The sequence below is a fragment of the Colius striatus genome, chromosome 8, assembly GCF_028858725.1.
Source record: "Colius striatus isolate bColStr4 chromosome 8, bColStr4.1.hap1, whole genome shotgun sequence".
NCBI lineage: Eukaryota > Metazoa > Chordata > Aves > Coliiformes > Coliidae > Colius > Colius striatus.
This window is the reverse complement of record NC_084766.1, coordinates 38,541,088-38,557,423: the sequence shown is the minus strand read 5'-3', so window position 1 is coordinate 38,557,423 and position 16,336 is coordinate 38,541,088.

Genomic DNA, 16,336 nt, shown 5'->3' with positions numbered 1-16,336 from the left:
AGGTTCTTCTGCATTCAACAAATCGCAAACAGGCAATGTGCTTCTCATTTTACACACCCTCTGTATTAAAACCTTTTGTTATCTTAGGCATGTAGTAAATATTAATTCTCGAAGCATCCTAAGAAAACCCGGGATCTCACTTGAGATCTCCAGCTTAGCAGCTGCAGGGGAGCAGGGGAGCCCAGGGCCCGTGTGCCTTTGGGCACCCCAGACTGGGAGGATGGGAGAAACAGCGATAGTGAAATTATCTCAATTCTAAGGTCATAGAAAACCACCTTTCCATTGAGTGCTTGAAAGCACTCCCCTGAGCAGTGCTGCTGAGTGGTGTCCATCAGTCCAGTTTGGTTTGACATTGGTCTTTGCTTTTTCTCCATCCTCTACGAATGTCTTGGTTACTTGTCTCGCACAAGTACTAGATGTCCATCCCAAATTCAGCAGGTTTCAGGCAGTCTGAAAGAAGGATAAAGATGTATTTTTCCTCTAAGCAAAGCAAAGTCGTTTTCTCCAGTGATTCCAAAAACATGGGAAGCAGTAGGGAGAGTTGAGCTTACTAAGAAGCCACTACACCAAAGTCTTTTTATGGCAGGCTTTTGTTTAGGAAGTTGAGCTACTTAAAAGTCAGAGAAGGGAAACGTATTTTGAAGTAGGGAGTCACATAATTCATTTCAGAGTAGGTGCTGCTTTAGGGAAGATGGTGCTTGTATGGATGACTTGCAGAAGCTGTCACTGCAACGAGATTGGTTTCTAGAGTGCGATTTCTCCTGTGAAATCAAAAGTAAATTACTGTTCCTGCCAGAGACACAAACTGACGAGTTGAAAAAGCTGCCGTCTCCCACCTTAGCCGTTGAAAACCTGTTGCTTCTGAGGAAATGGTTCAGTTTGCTGTCTCTTTCTGAAGATACCTGCCTGGAAATGGTTTAGCAGCTTCTGTGGACGTGGTTCTGATTCCTGTTTTGTGTTTCTCTCCAGCCCATGGCCTTTTTGTTACACGTCAGCAGAAGCTGACACGTGCTGAGATGTGGTGATGGCAAAGCTGCCATACCTGTCGGTTCATTGGCAGGTTGAAGGAACCCCAGAGATTGCTGTGGGACGAGAGTCTGGGCACGTCATGATGTTCAGAAATGGACAAATAGCTGAAAGGACAGGGATGAGATGTAAGAGGCCCAGGCTGATCGATGGGGAGGAGGCCATTGTGGGATTGTAGGTTTCTGATTATTGCTATTGAAAGCTGAGATGATCAGGAGTTTCTGCTTGTCTCAGTGTGCCAGCCTTGCCTGTTTGCCTTACCTGTTCTGCTGTGGGCACTTTCACCTTGGCTCTTCCATTTACTGGGTTATGGAGGTTTACCTTTGTCCTTGTCTTGAGAATTTAGGCTATGGTAACTGTATTCAAACTGCTGTGTAAACTGACAGTAACACGGATGGATGCTGCATCTCAACACTTTCATGCAATCAGACAGGAAATGCAGCAGGCTGCTGGGAGTTAGGATGTAATGCTAATAGATTCCTGCTCATTTGGAGCACTGTTTGGGTAGTTTGTATCAATTTATTCCTTTTTAGGCTAGATAAATTATGGACAGCCTGTTCTCAAATCTTATCTTTCTCTACGTGGAGGCAAGAACATCAGTCAGTGGGAATGATGTGTCATTCACAGGTTATATGTTTACACTGATAAGGGGAATTTGGCTAACCACTGTGGTTTGGTGAGCTAGCACAGGGTATTCTCTACAACTGTGACCTTGTGCTTTAAATATTGAAACTTACAGGAGTTGTGTTTTTATTTGTTTTGAACTAGTTAGCAGTCTGCAATTAAACCCTCATACAAATATGCTGTTATCCATCCAGAAAACTGACAACTCATGCAGTGTTTAGAACAACTTCTTTTTTCTTTAAGTGCTGTACTTTAATATCCATGTTACTGACTTTAACTGTTGGCTGTGATCTCTTGGCTCCCTTAGCAGTGTTTGGACATCTGGTAAAGAAAAGCTACCTGCACCCAAGCAGCTCCTCCTATCTTCTCTGGAATTAAATATCTATGTGATTCTAGACACTAAATAAAGTTCCAGTGAGAAGTTTAGCCCTTAGGCTATTCAATATTCAAATATATACATTGTTTTCCTAAAGTAGCACCTCTCCATGTATTGCAAATATTTAATTTCTTATGTGGCATAGTTGATAGTTTGGTGCTAAACTATTGTGTGCTGTTGTCTCGTTTTGTACCTGAAGAAAATGATTTGTGGTGGTGGTGCTTCTGCTTATCTACTTTCTGGTTTTAAGTACAGACTACTCGCAATAGCTTGGTATTACGTTCTGTGTGCAGCAGTGCTCTCTGCTGTCCTAGACTTGCCACTGCAACAGGGAAATTCCATCTGCCGGAGCTGATCCTTCGCTACTCACCCCCAAATCTCAAGTGTGTTGAGTATTCCTCTGAGAGGAGTTTTTTGCCCCTCCTCTGCGATACTTCCCGTCAGTAGGTTTAATTTATTAAATGAATGGAATAAATGCTTTGCATTCAGACTAGTTCCTGGCTTGTAACCACAGCTCTCTATAGGTGGTTGGATGATCTTTCCCCTGCGTTAGAGCTGGGTGCAAGGCCAGGCTGGGCTTCAAGGGACCCATGGCAGGGGGCAAGGAGAGCATTTGAGACAGCGTGGATTTTAACTGAGCTGAATTATGCCAGCTTTAATTTCCCTATAATTGTAAATACAAAATTGAGAGTCAGTGAGCATATTTCTCAGTCTTTGAGGTAGTTTGTGGATGATACACAATCATGTAATCATATAATCATTTAGGTTGGAAAATACCTTTAAGATCACTGAGTCCAAATGCAAACCCAACACTACCAGTAAACCATGTCCCAAACTGTCACATCTACATAACTTTTAGATAGCTAAAACTGTAGCATTTTATGTACTTAAATCATTCAGTTTTCATAGCAAGCTCTGCTTGCCGGTTTGACATTTACGTTGTCCTTGGGAAGTGGAAGGTTTTCAAGGACTGAAGTTGACTTCTGAAGTTATTCCTGTGGTTGTGGGAGGCAGGCAGCATGGCATATAACAGAGTGCAACAGGGTTTTCCCTGAGGACCCCTGCCTGGGAGTAGCAGCAGTCATGCCCAAGGCTTGGGGACTGTGCATGTGAAAATCACTCCTTCTCTCTCCCTTCCCTTGAAGGCTGGGGAGGTCCACAAGGATTCACAGGAATGGTCTCCATTCGTGAACAAAGTTCTCTTGGCTTACAGTAAGTTTTTATTTCTGAACAGTAATATTTGATCCCATCTTGTCCCGGGGTTAAGGAAGGAGAAAGGAATTGAATCAGCTCTAAAACAGCACTTGATATCCAGAGTAAGAGTCTGTCTCTAGTTTTCACAGCAGCAGAGAACTGAGAATCAACAAAACAAATGGTATAGTCAGAGCAGAGGTTGAGAGTCTTAATGAAGAAAGCTTCAGAGGGGCACAGGATGAAACATCCCTCAGAGTGCATGCTTGTCCACAACTAAACCCTGGTCACTAGCCCCAGTGCCCATGATTCCTATCCATCACCCGTCCTGCTGGGCCTTGCTCTGCATGGATGGGAATGTTCCCAGGCAAAGCAAAACCTAGCAAGGCAGCTCTTCTCTTGTGTTTATGGGGAGGAAACTGCATCTCTGGGGGCTGAGTGGCTGGAGGACAGTGCAGAAGGCAGCTGTTCCAACGATGGGATAGAAAGGTAACCTGTGATAGGCTGCCTGAAGTGGGAAGACCATGCATTTCATTTTCTGTGTCAGCCCGAGAAAACATTTGGAGTTCCTGCTTGTATTTTTCTGTTGGTGCATTTTATAAAAAACCCAGCCTCTGATGAGAATTTGGCTTTTCTTGGTGAGCTTCTTTTCTCCAGAGGCTCCCCCGTGCTGCTGCCAAGAAAGCTCACAAGGTCTTTGCAAAACGGGTCCTAAGCACCCGCAGTTCAAATTTTGGTTTTGCTTTCTTTACACTTCCAGCTAAAGGCCAGTGAGGACAGTGTTCTTGAAGAGAGAAGTGAGACATTTCCTGACGGAAGTGAATCCATTTGTTTCAGATGTTTATGGAGAATTATTTTCAGTGCATTTGTTATTAGAAGATCCAGAGAAACTAGCAGGGGTTTAGATGTCACTGTACTCTTGAATTACTTTGAGCAACTTCTGCATCATTGTGTCCTTGAGCCTGAGGATGTCTTTTATATCTAACCATTACCACCCAAACTAGTGAAAGCTCATGGTCTTCCCCACCCAGAAGTGGGAAAGTAGTGCCAGAACACGTTGTCTATGAAAATACAGTGTCTTTCTGATTGTGGAAAGAGGGAAATATTTGAAGTAGGGAAAGACTTTTAAAACACTTTTTTCAACCTTATGGTGCTTAAAAATACGAGTAACAGACATATAGCGTGCTAGAAGCTGGGGAGAAAGTACATGTGTTGGCTTCCATGGAAATTGCCGCATTTGGTTTTCTAAGGCTTTCCTTCAAAAGGATGAAGTCTGGGTCCTTTCCCTACAGCTCACGTCCACTTGGTGGCACTATTGTTCCTTGTTACACCAGACTTCCACTTCATTTTCTAATAAAAACTATTTAAACTTTTTGAGTCTCCTAGAAACAGCTTCTACACATGAATGAAAATAGGAACAAGTAGGATACTTTTTCTAATGACTACGATATTATGGAGATTTATCATAATGGACCAGCTTCTCTGGGTCGTGGTTTTTCATCTTTCTTTAAAGTGAAAAATGTGTAAAACACAGGCAAATGTCTCTGAATCCATTTTCAAGTTTTCACACACTCCGAGTCAATGGGTAGAATACTAATAAAGGAAAAGTGTTTTGTATGGAAATGCTCCATCACAAGTTAAAGGTTAAGGATTCATTTTTATACTCTGTAAGAATGAATTAATAATTGCTATCTGCTAATTCAGAAAAGCGAGTGATGGATTAATAACTATGAGACCAAAAGGCATGACAGAGAAGACAGATGGCATGCTTGGGTTAAAAAAATTAAAAGTCTCTGGGACATCTACTATTCATATTCCTTTTTTATTTCTCAACCCTTGTCATGTTTCCTTTTTTCCTTGTGTGTACTGATTGAGGGCAGCTCATCACCACAGAATAATCATAGAGTCTGCATGCGTAAATCAGTCATAGCTGGCAGCTCCAGGCAGCAGCTTCCAGGGGATGGTGCCTGGATCACCCCACTTCAAGCTGGAAGTTGTCTTCAAACTGTAATTTGCAGTATTTTGGGGTAATGATATTCAGCTAGTGTGAGGACATTTTCTCTTATGGAGATGTTAAAATGAAGATTACCATAATGTACTGAAATGCTGACTTGAGAAGCTGCATTTCAAAGCATAAGCCTTCCCAATGTAGATGTGACGTTAAAGCAGTAATAAAAGTGCTGAGAGTCGTTACATTGATAACGTGCTCTCTCTCTGACATCTTTACCTCAAACTGTCTGTGTTTTTATCTTCCAGCTCATAACATGGAAGAAGTGCTTCTGGCTCATGCTGTAGAGGGGAGTGAAGTCCCAGCCGAGATCCAGGTCTGATCCCTTGGTGGAACAAGGAATTGCATCAGGTTGGTCTGACTCCTGGTGTTGGTGCCCTGCTGCCTCTGTATCCCTTCTCCTCTTTCGCTTGTCCCATACTGCAAAATGAACCCCTAAGGGTGATTGTGGCCAGCAACCTACTGTGGAAGCACTTTTCCTTCCTTACCTTGTTCACTGATTATGCCCACACACATCATCTGTCTTATTTCCTCAGAGGAGGGGAGCTCCTATTTTATTTTTCACCCTCATGATCCACACCTGACCACAGAGGCAGCATTAAGCCTTCACCCAAAAAGCTTCCCTAGCTCTTCCACTGACCCCTGTGGAGGTGGCTTATTTTCACTCTGATGTCAAAGTTGCAGTTATCACTGAGTTGAGAATAGGTCTGTTGAGGAAATCCTCTCCCTTCACTTTAAATATTCTTTAAATTCCATGAAAAATAAAGCTTTTAATTAAACCTGGAAAATTAATATAAACCCAAGCCACTGTCCCCAGTTGTATTTGTTGAAATGTAGTTTTCACTGGAAAAATAGATTAATGGTTTTTTCTTTCTCAGTTGGGTGAAAAACTTTTATATTAATACTTGGCAGCAATAATTTCAGGGAGTCTGTAAGTCTGGAGCACAGCATTTCCTCTAATCCTACAGTGCATTAAACGGTGCAGCTGATTCAGAGTTTAGGGAAAAAGACATTGGAATGGTTGCTGTTAGGTTTCTGTAGTGTCTCCAGAGCAATGCAGGAACACTTGCTGTTGCTGGATGCAATGATTCACCGGTCTCGTTCTTTAGAGCTTTATTTTAAGTGAAAACTGAACTGTTGTCCTTCTTTACAAATGCCATGTTTGTCCATGGAGAGCCCACAGTCTGAGAGGAGGCTGAGGGTGAGTCAGTGAATGTTTTTAACATGCTGTATGTTTTTAACTTTGTTGTAGCTGAATAGAAACAGAATTCCTCACTCAGTTTCAGAATTAAATCACTTTGAGACTGGCAGTTGCTTACCTGTGGCAGCTGTGATGGGATACAGCGTGCACCTCTGCAGACTGCTCACAGGAGGCACAATGCTTTTGCTCAGTTTCTTCCTCCCTAAAGGGGAGGAGGCCTGTTCAGACACCCAGAACAATGCCAGTGGTGGGGCGCTGCCTGGCACTGGGACCCTGCAGGCTGGCAGCCACCTGTATGGGTGACCAGTGTGGGAGCTGGCTGTCCTGCAGATGTTTGCTGTCTTTCTTGTGGTATCTTATGTAACTGTGTTGGGTTTGATGGCCAGATCTGTAAAACTGTAACCACTGGCCTTGAGCAATTAGGAGCAAAGGCTTTATCACTGGTCACTGGTCTCCTGGGTTACTAAGCCACCAAGACTTAAAATGCTTCACAAGCAATGCATTTGTTAAATATATCTGAGTATGAATTCAATTAAAGTAGGTAATACTTCATGGATAATGATGGCAGCAAGCATCCTGCAGTGTTTAATGTAGGGAGCAGAACAGGATATGCACCAATGAACACTTATTGATTTTGTTTTTGGACCTCCAGCATTACATTTTTACCAGTCCTTAATGAGGCCAACCCTGTCTTCATAGTTCACTATGGTCATCTTTATACAGGAGGAGAATTTGCAAGGAAGATGCCTTTGCATGGAGTTTGCAGTGATGGTGGGGTTTGGAAGGGACAGTCCTTTATTTACAAGGAAGATGCCAACAGTGGAAGGCAAGAAGCTAAGCCCAGCATGCCATGGCATGGTCTGCATCCAGGGGTGGCTCGTCGGAGCAGACTGGGGGTTTCTACAGGTCACTTTGTTCTAAGGAAGGGATCTGGAGACTGCACATAGTGCCCAAGTGTTGGGCCCTGGCTTTTGTCTGACACTTGGCTCAGACCAGCCAGGGCTTGCTGCAGCACCCAGTGCTCCATGATGTGTTCAGAGGCTCCTGCTGCTCCCATCGTCCACCTCAGCTCTCTGTACTGGTAGTTTGACACCTTTTATGCTTCTTTGGATGAACAATTCACAAATCAGAAGGGCACCTCTTGCATTAGCCCCTAGGTTACCTCTCTGCTTCTTCACTTCTCTTTGAGTTCAATGATTTTCAACAACAGAGTGAGGCAACTATAGTTAGAAAAAGAGTTAATCTGTTGATTTGCATGTCTGTGCTGTTGATGCATCTTTCCTGCCTACAACCTGATTATAATGCAGTAACTGGATGAATCCCGCAGCGTTTTGTGTCTTGTATGAATTATTTTGTCTCATTTTGAGTCTTGCTAACACAGTGTCCCCCAACAGGGGTTTATGAAAGCAGAGATGCTTTTATTATCTGCATGCTGCAATGATATTGGTTTAAGTGATCATCACTGCATTTAATCTTAGATTTAAAGTGTCACAGCTAAGAACAGAATGTGTTCCTGTGCTTGGCTGCGGAGGTGGATACACAGGACATTGCTGAGCTGCAGAACGGCCGTTGGGCCGGTGAAACAGGGTTGTTTGCTGCCTTAGAAACCAATTGCCTGTGGTATTTTTTAAAAGCTCAAAACATTAGAAATTGAGGTGAAAACAGTAAAAATTTTTGAACTGTTGAAATAGAGATTTGCTGCTATCACAGTTGGTTAGGTGATACTCGTGTGTATTGATGATCACTGCTGGTAACAAGCTGAACTTGGTCAGAGGGTTAATTAAGAATAGCAATAGCACTGACTGAGAGGTATCCATTTGATTTTACTGTAGGGAAGATCCAATCCAAGTTTAATTACACTTAAAAAGAGGAGGATTCAGTGAACTGCTAACTTTTGATAAATGGATTCACAAAGAAATCAGTCAAATTTGCCAACAAACTTAAAAATGAGCCTGTGTGACTGTGCAGAGCTGGACTGGGGAGTGGAGGGCAGAGGAGACAACATAAAACCTGTGTGGTCTGACTAGGCAAACTGAGGTTAGAGAACAATCAAGTTAACCCAAAATGCCCCAGGATGACTCCAAATAGCCGTATGGAGTTAAAGAACTGGAAAATTCATCAAGATCAAGAAAAAAAGTAATATTATGAGGGGAAGAAAAAGGTGGATGCTTGTACAAAAAGTGAGCAAAAGTCCTGTGGGATTGTACAGAGTATTTAATGAGCTGGCCAGTATCATTCTGAAGCTTTTTGTGAAGATGAAGACTGCTTTGTGGATTCCTGTACCTGTAAGGAAAGCTCCTGAGAATCTGTTGAAGTGAACTCAGAAGTTCAAAGTAGGTCAAAGGGTCCTCAGTCTGGAGCACTGGGGCTGCCACGTCCACCTCCAGGCTTTGAACCTCACATCTGCACGGCGGCTCCTGGAAAAGGTGCTGGGAAGTTCCTTTTCCACACTGTTATGTGCAGGGCTGATCAAAGCCAAGTTAATGTGATTCTTCTCTCTCTGGTTTTAGGAAGTAAAAGGTAGAACCAAACTTGCAGCAGCCCTACCACCCGTCTCTATTCAGAAAAGTGAGGACTGAGATGACACGGGCTAAGCATGAATTACTCTAGGGCTCAGCCTTCACCTAGGGGGGCTTGCACAGCAAGTGAATTTGGATTTCTGTCATTGGAAGATGTTAAAATGGAGTTGGGGGAAGAGTGAAGGCAGACCTGTGACAGGCTCCAGCAGGACAGGCAAGGCAGGGAACTGGTAGGCATTGGGGCTCAATGCCATGCTGGAGCTGCGCGGGACAGGGGGATGGGCAGACCCTGCTCTCGCTGCTTGCTCCTGGACTTTGAGGGCTCGGGTCTGAGTGGTTGAGCATAAAGTGTTTGAAGTCTCTTGTGGCAGGAGAAGGAAGAAAGAAGGAAGGAGGTGACTCAGTTCCTCTCTTCAGAGGAGGGGACATACTGGGCAGGTGGCTGCTGGCCAGGGCTGTCTCATGCTTGGGCAATTGTCTGTCACGCAAGCCAGGGCTCTGTGCCACCCACCTCGGCAAAGGAAAGGTCAGCTTGGACCTCTGTTAAAACAAAAGCCTACAATTCAGCAACTTAGATTCCTGTGTTCTCTTACAAGAAAGAGCCCCAAGCTCTTGAGTGTTTTCTCTGAGCAAATCTTAGAGCCAATGGTGGCATTACTTGTTTTTAAATGAGAGAAGTATTTTCCAATGTGCAAGCAATTGTAAAATGATGTTTGTGGAAGAATTTCAGTGGAGTGTTGAGGAATATAGGAGGTCTTCAGGGGATTAAGACTGCAAAACTTATTTTATGGCACACTGGAGAGCTTTAGCATAGCCTGGATAGCAACTGATCATGATCCGTGTGCAGAATACTCCCAGTGTTTGAGAGGATTGCTGGTGTGGCCTGGTTCCCGCACGTTCCGTGGAGCGGGGGCAGGCTGAAGCGCGCAGGCTCTGGGATTGCCCAGGCTCAGCTTGTTAACGTACCATAAATACCAGGTTTTATAAACTCACACTTCGGCCTAACAATTGATAATTGTATTTCCCAGTCAATACGTGTCTGCAGGCAGTAGGCTGGGACGCCTGGCCATGCACCGCTACTTTATGTGAGCAGATTTGTTTTCCTTAGGCTGGCTCTTGCGGTGCTGAGCAATCGGAGGGCTTGGGCTGTGAGCAAGACCAGGAACATTTATTTCACTGTTCTCAGTGAAGCATGTGCTTGTAGCTCTCCAGGTGGTGCCATCGCAGCGGTGGCAGAGTGTGGTGGCTGTGTTCAGTGCCCTGCACCAGCACCCACAGTGCAGCATGGCCTGAATCGTGAGGAATAATCACAGCAAGAGCCCCTGCAAGCCTGGGTTCTTCTTTGGCACTATGTTGTTGGGTGAGCCTTTCCTCGTCTCCCTTCCCGTTGGTGAGGTGAGTTAGTGTGTGCTGTCTCAGTTTCCTAGGGGAGGACAGGCAGCAGATAAGCTGCCCAAGGACAGGATAGGTGGCAGAGCAGAGGGCAGACACTGATTTCTTCTCTTGGAGCCCGTTACTGAAGAACATCTTGCTTCTCTATGTCTGTGTAGGTGGGTGTCGGTAGCCGCATGTTAGTCCTTGAACTGCATCACTTTAGTGTTTTTCTTACAAGCTGACTGGAGTAAATTGGGTACTCAATCCCATAATTAAGTATTGAATGGGAAATGTGTGATCTGCAGAGATACACCAGGTTTGTTGCTCCTGGAGAAACTGAACTGAATGATGAGTTTAGCATTGGGCTTATTCTTAATAGAGACAGGCCATGTGCTGGTGATTGACCCTTCAACACTAAATATTGACCATATAAATCAATTTACTGTGAACACGTTGTCTCAGTGTGTTTGTGTAGCCAATACTGAGGTGCTGTAGAGCCTTCCTAGCATGGTGTGTAGGGAGCTCTTCCTGGGAAAATCCGCTGGTGTTACACATGTGAGTAATGGACCTAATATGGCAGCAGAGCTCAGCAGCTGCACGCCAATGCTCCCTCTCCTGGTTTGCCATCTCCCTCTTCAAATGATTCCTTCCTTCCTTCTAGGACCTCAATGCACTGCCTGTGAAGTAATTTGTGTGAGCAGGGCTGGTGGGGAGTTTGCTCAAGATGAAGTTTGCTTCTTGCAGAGAGCAGTAGGTGTAAGTGGGTGTAACAGGCGACCCACAGCCATGCCTGTTGCAAGGGGCTCGGCAGGTCCTGTGGACTGCGTGGGTTCTCAAGGGTGATTTCCCCTGGTGCTGTGTGGGGTGTGAGGGGCGGTTCCCCCCAGGGCCACTGCAGGCAGTTCCACAGCCCCTTGCATGGTCAGTGGCTCCTGTGGCTTGCTCAGCACATGCGCTGAGGGACAGGGCTTTGGGGATGAGCTTTCCCTGCACTTCCTGTGGGCTGCACATGGCATCTCTGGGTTTCAGAAAATACACTGGAAACCTGGAACTGCAGTTTCTTACATTTGAGGAGAACAAGTGACTAATAAGTTGAATGCAGCAAGGCAACAGAGTGGATCTTTCCATGATGCACAAGCCCTGTTTCACCACTTTCCTGGTGGCAGCTGAGGCAGCTGACGGGCATCCCCACAGCCCCCAGAGCCCTGTGCTCCAGTGTGGATGCAAACCCACAGCCCACTTCTCCCCTCTGGGTTCATTATCAAAGATGTATTTGTCAGATTTGTAGTAAAAGAACAAAGACTGTTTTCAATTTATTAACTGCTTGATGATCCAGGGTGTACTGCATTTAAGAAGCTCTGTTCCAGTTACAGCAGCTAGTATGATTCTGATATTTGTTCACAATGCTGCAAAAAGCAATAAGAAGAACAATCTAATCGAGGAAGAAACACTTCCTTAAATTATTTTTTTAATTAGTAACTTGCAAAGATTTCTTCTTAAAAGTAAGGATTTAAAACTCTACAAACTGGTTTTAGCTTTTTAGAACGAAACCATCAGGGAGTGATGAGTCTCTCCCATGCATCTGTAATGAAATATTAATTGCATAAAAGCTTTAATATAGATTTTTAAAGCTTTTTTTTTTTGCCTTCCAGTTTAACATATTAGAACTGGAAATTGTTCTCATTTGCCTACACAAGAGCAGTTGAGAACCTGACTTTTTGCCACTGTGGCTGTTTTCTGCGAGGAATTAAGAAAGAACTAAGAATGGAACAGGAGAGGAAATGCAAAAGACAAATCAGAGAAGAGAGTGAGAGAGAGGTTGGATGTGATAAAGCAGAGGTATCAGAGAAAGAAAATGAACTTGAGAAGACTTTGTACCTTTTGTTGTAGACAGAAAAATGCATAAATTCACTCTTTTTTTTTTTTTAGCAAGGAAACACATGAGAATCAGACTTTTGGTCCATGTGTAGCTATAGTTTTAACACTGGCTTTAGCACTTAAGCTCTTCCTTATCACTTAAGGTCATAAAGCATTAAGCACTACTGGCGATGAGTTAGCAAATCCCAGAGAGGCATATTATATTAGTATTTTCTTAAAGGTATAGAAGCTAATTGGGAAGAGGTATTGATTCTAATGTAAGAGTTTTCTGGAAGGGATCTGTACTTGAGTAAGAGCAGTGGGGCTTGCAGGGAGAACTGCTCCTGCAGCTGAACCAGGTTCCATGTGGCATCTGGCATACTGGCAACTAACACAGAGCCTAAGTTTGTGTTGTGTCATAACCAATCATTAATTGGTCTGCCTCTGAGATGGATGTGAAAATAAAATGGAGCAATTGGACTTTCCCAGTGATCAAAAAGACAGAAAGATGGGGACCTCCAGCTGTTGTTGGTATAGTCAGATACTATGTCAGTAACTTGTCAGATACTGCTGCCCCGACAATAGAACTGAAGGGGTCACGGGTGCTCCGTGTGTGTTACTGTACTGTCAGATTCCAGGGAAAAAGGATCTCTCAGAAAGGACCGTTTGGGCTTTGGTTTTGTTTTCTTGCTTATTTTTTTTCTCTCTGATGTTCGTTTCTATATTTCTGTTTAAAATACAGTTAATGCAGTGCCCAGGTAGGGGTTTGAAGGAAAGGTGTTACAGCTGGGGAGCTGCTGCTCACGGAAGGAGGCTCTTGCTGCTCTGGAGCAGCACCCTGCAGAGCTGTTAGTGAGGGCGGGTTTTGGCTTGGCTGTTGTACAGCTGACTGGGAGGAGAGCTGCCAGAACTGCCAAATCGCAGATGTGCAGCACCTGAGCAGGGTAGATAGGATTGGTAGAGCTTCCTGTAATAGCCTGCAGTTAAAGCTCTGCTTTTATGTCCCTTCCAGTTACTGTATTGCTATATGAGCTGTCAGATGTACAGTTAATTACTGTGGTCAGTGATAAATACGGTTGCACCAACTGCTTAATGTGTATACAGAAATACATGTTAGAGAGTCATTGTTATTGATGTTCTTCAAGGTGTTTGACCAGTGTGACTATTAACCTGGACAGTAGCTCTGGCTTTCATACAAGTGCCTTCTAAAAATGTATCATTAGATACCTGAGGGGAACAAACACTCTTAAAAGTGATGAATCCCTCAGATAATACAGGTAGAAACTCAAGGAACCACTTCTGGATTTCACCCATAGTTTTAGTAAAAATCTGGATTTCCAATACTCTCATTCCTGATTCTTCTAAAGCATCCAGTTCATCATGTGGCAGTGTTCAGGTCAGGGAAGTGAACAGGGTGTGGAGGCTATTCCTTGGGAGGCTTCCAAACCCTCCTGGACAGGTTCCTGTGCCCCCTGATCGAGGGGAACCTGCATTAGCAGGAGGTTGGGCTGGATGAGCTCTGCAGGGCCCTTCCAGCCCCCATAACTCTGGGATTCTGTGATTGTTGCCTCTCTTTCTTTTGATGTTTGTTGCGCCTTGGCAGTACTACTTATTTCTCATTTCCATGCTGTGAAAAGCTGTTAGAATGGATCTCAGTGACATGCATTGTATTTATAAAAATACTTTGCATATATTTGCTTGTTCAAATGCATCAATATTTCTCATGGAAATGATGTGTTAAGGTTTTAACTGTCTTAGCTATTGAAATCAGTGAAATTAGATAACAATTCATTATTCTGAACATAATTGTCATTGTCATGAAGAGCTGGATTTTAAGAATAGGTTTATTATTTTTAAATGTATTGCAAAGGCTTTTTAGAAAACTTGTGCTGGTAATCTGTTAAATTGTCTGCTTGGTGCAGCCCAGCCGTGATGGGTCAGGAGGGTTCTGGTTTGGATTGTCTAGCCCAGCTAGCTTTTACAGGAGCTTCCTGCTGTTTTTCTGGACTACTCAGAGGCACACATTTTCAGGAGCTATTCGTCTAGATTTTTGTTTTTTCCTGGGAATTCTAGGTACTACTTTCTCTGTATCTTCTGTGCCAGGGAAAGATGCTGCTGCTCTGACCTGAAATAGGTCAAGCCTGTGTGTGCACTCAAAATCGGTATCTCTCACCTGACAGGTATTCTCCATGCTCCTAAGAATTGCTTCTCCTAATTTGAGAATATGTTAATGGTTACAGCAGGACAATTATCTTTACTGTATATTTTACTAGATAGGTGAACCAATTCCTTTAGGCAGCAAACCAAATCTTACTGGAGTTCTTCTCCCCTGCAAATCACTATTAATTCCATAAGTCCTTACTTAATGCTGACATTAGAGAACTAAAATGTCTGCTAGGTAACCTAGGGCAGTTCCACAAGGAAAAAAAAGTCACTTATGTGTAAATTACATACATTTTTCTTTACATGAAGTAAGAAACATAAACATGAAATAAGGAAGGGCTCCCACCATTGCCTTGGAGTTCATCCCTTGTTTGCTAATGGGCGAAACTCAGTCTCAGAGTTGCAGAACACTCTCCTCTAGTTAAAAAAAAATAAGTGTGGACATATTTCAATTATCTGTCTCATTGTTTGTGTATTTTCAAGTAGCCACAAACCTGCCAACCTGATGGTTACAGTACCCCAACTCAGCATCAACATCTCTCTTATGTGAAAAGAGGATGTGTGTGTGTGTGTGTGTAAAAGTGATGAAAGAAAGTATTTCTCTGAACATGTGCCATTAAGAGAGTTAATTGCATTCTTCAAGGATAAAAAAGTATAAATCATTTCCAAGCTATAAAAATCAGTGAGGAAGCTTGCCTCTGGCAATCTCCTGTGCCCAGCCTTAGCAAACCCCTGTATTTATGTGTTTATTGCAGCTGCAGTCCCACAGAAGAGAAAATATTATCTTCTTATGTTTTCAGTTCTGCTCAGATTGTCTTTCCCTCCTCCCACCCTCATGGTTAATAAAGGCAGAGCTGCCAGGGGCAGGTTGGTCACCTCAGTGTACGAGGACCTGGGCACCCATGACAGTGAGTATGGGAGGGGATGGGGGGATGGATAATCCTCTGAGTGCGAGTTCCAGGAGCTGCTGCATCTGGGGCAGCCTACAAAGCCAGGCTGGGAAAGGGCAGTTGATGGGATGCCAGTATTCCAGCTGAGTGGTTTGGTTTCCTGGAGGCATTTTTGTCACAAGTCGTGATGTTCTGCTGTTGATTTTTGGCAGTGGGAGCGTGAGCACCTCTTACCTATTCCAATTTACAAACAGGATTTATGATTACCTAGTTTCTGCAATCATTTTCTTTTTGGAAGCTACAGACTTAAACAGATATCAACAAATGTGAAATGTTGAGCCAGAAAAGATAGATGGAGCTTTTTTTCTTTATTACAACCTTTTCCCCAAGACTCCACATACATGTTTAAATGTAGCTATTATTAACTTACTGCATTAATCCTTACAGTTCTCCTGGTGTCTCTTTCTCCCTTACTAAATGTTTGTGTGATTGGGATGTGATTTCTCAGCCAGATGGTGGATTTTCTGTGTGTGCTCAGGCAGTGGCTCAGGGTGGCCTTGCTGGGCACTGCTTGCTGCTGGTGTTGCAGGTGGCTGGGAGCCCACGAGCTGAGTTTCTTATCCTTGCCTCCTTGCTTTTTCACTTTCTCCTTGTTCCCAATGTGGTGGTATTTCCATACACAACAATTCAAAATATGTTAGCAGTCAAGATGCAGTGGGATGCAATATCCAATACTTTACTGCAACTCAGATGTATAATTTTTCTTTTTATCTTCCAGCTCTGTAATGCTGTCAGGAGGGTCGATCAAGTTCCTCTGGAAGGATTTCTCCTTTTGAAACTGTTGTTTATTGCATGCCATTACACTGCTTGCTTGATTTTAAAGATTTATTTTTTTTCCCCTCTTACAATTTTCTCCAAATGGAGCATCTCCTGCTGAAATAAATGTCTGAGTGTGTTGCCCAAAGGGTTGCTGTTGAAAGCAGTAGCTCCTAGGGAATTTAAGCTCTCTACAGAAAAAATGTCGAAAAATCCTCAAGAAAAAAAAACCCAAAACATTGTCTCATTAGTGATTAGAATGTCTTTTGCTCTGTGGCAATTTCAGGCCTG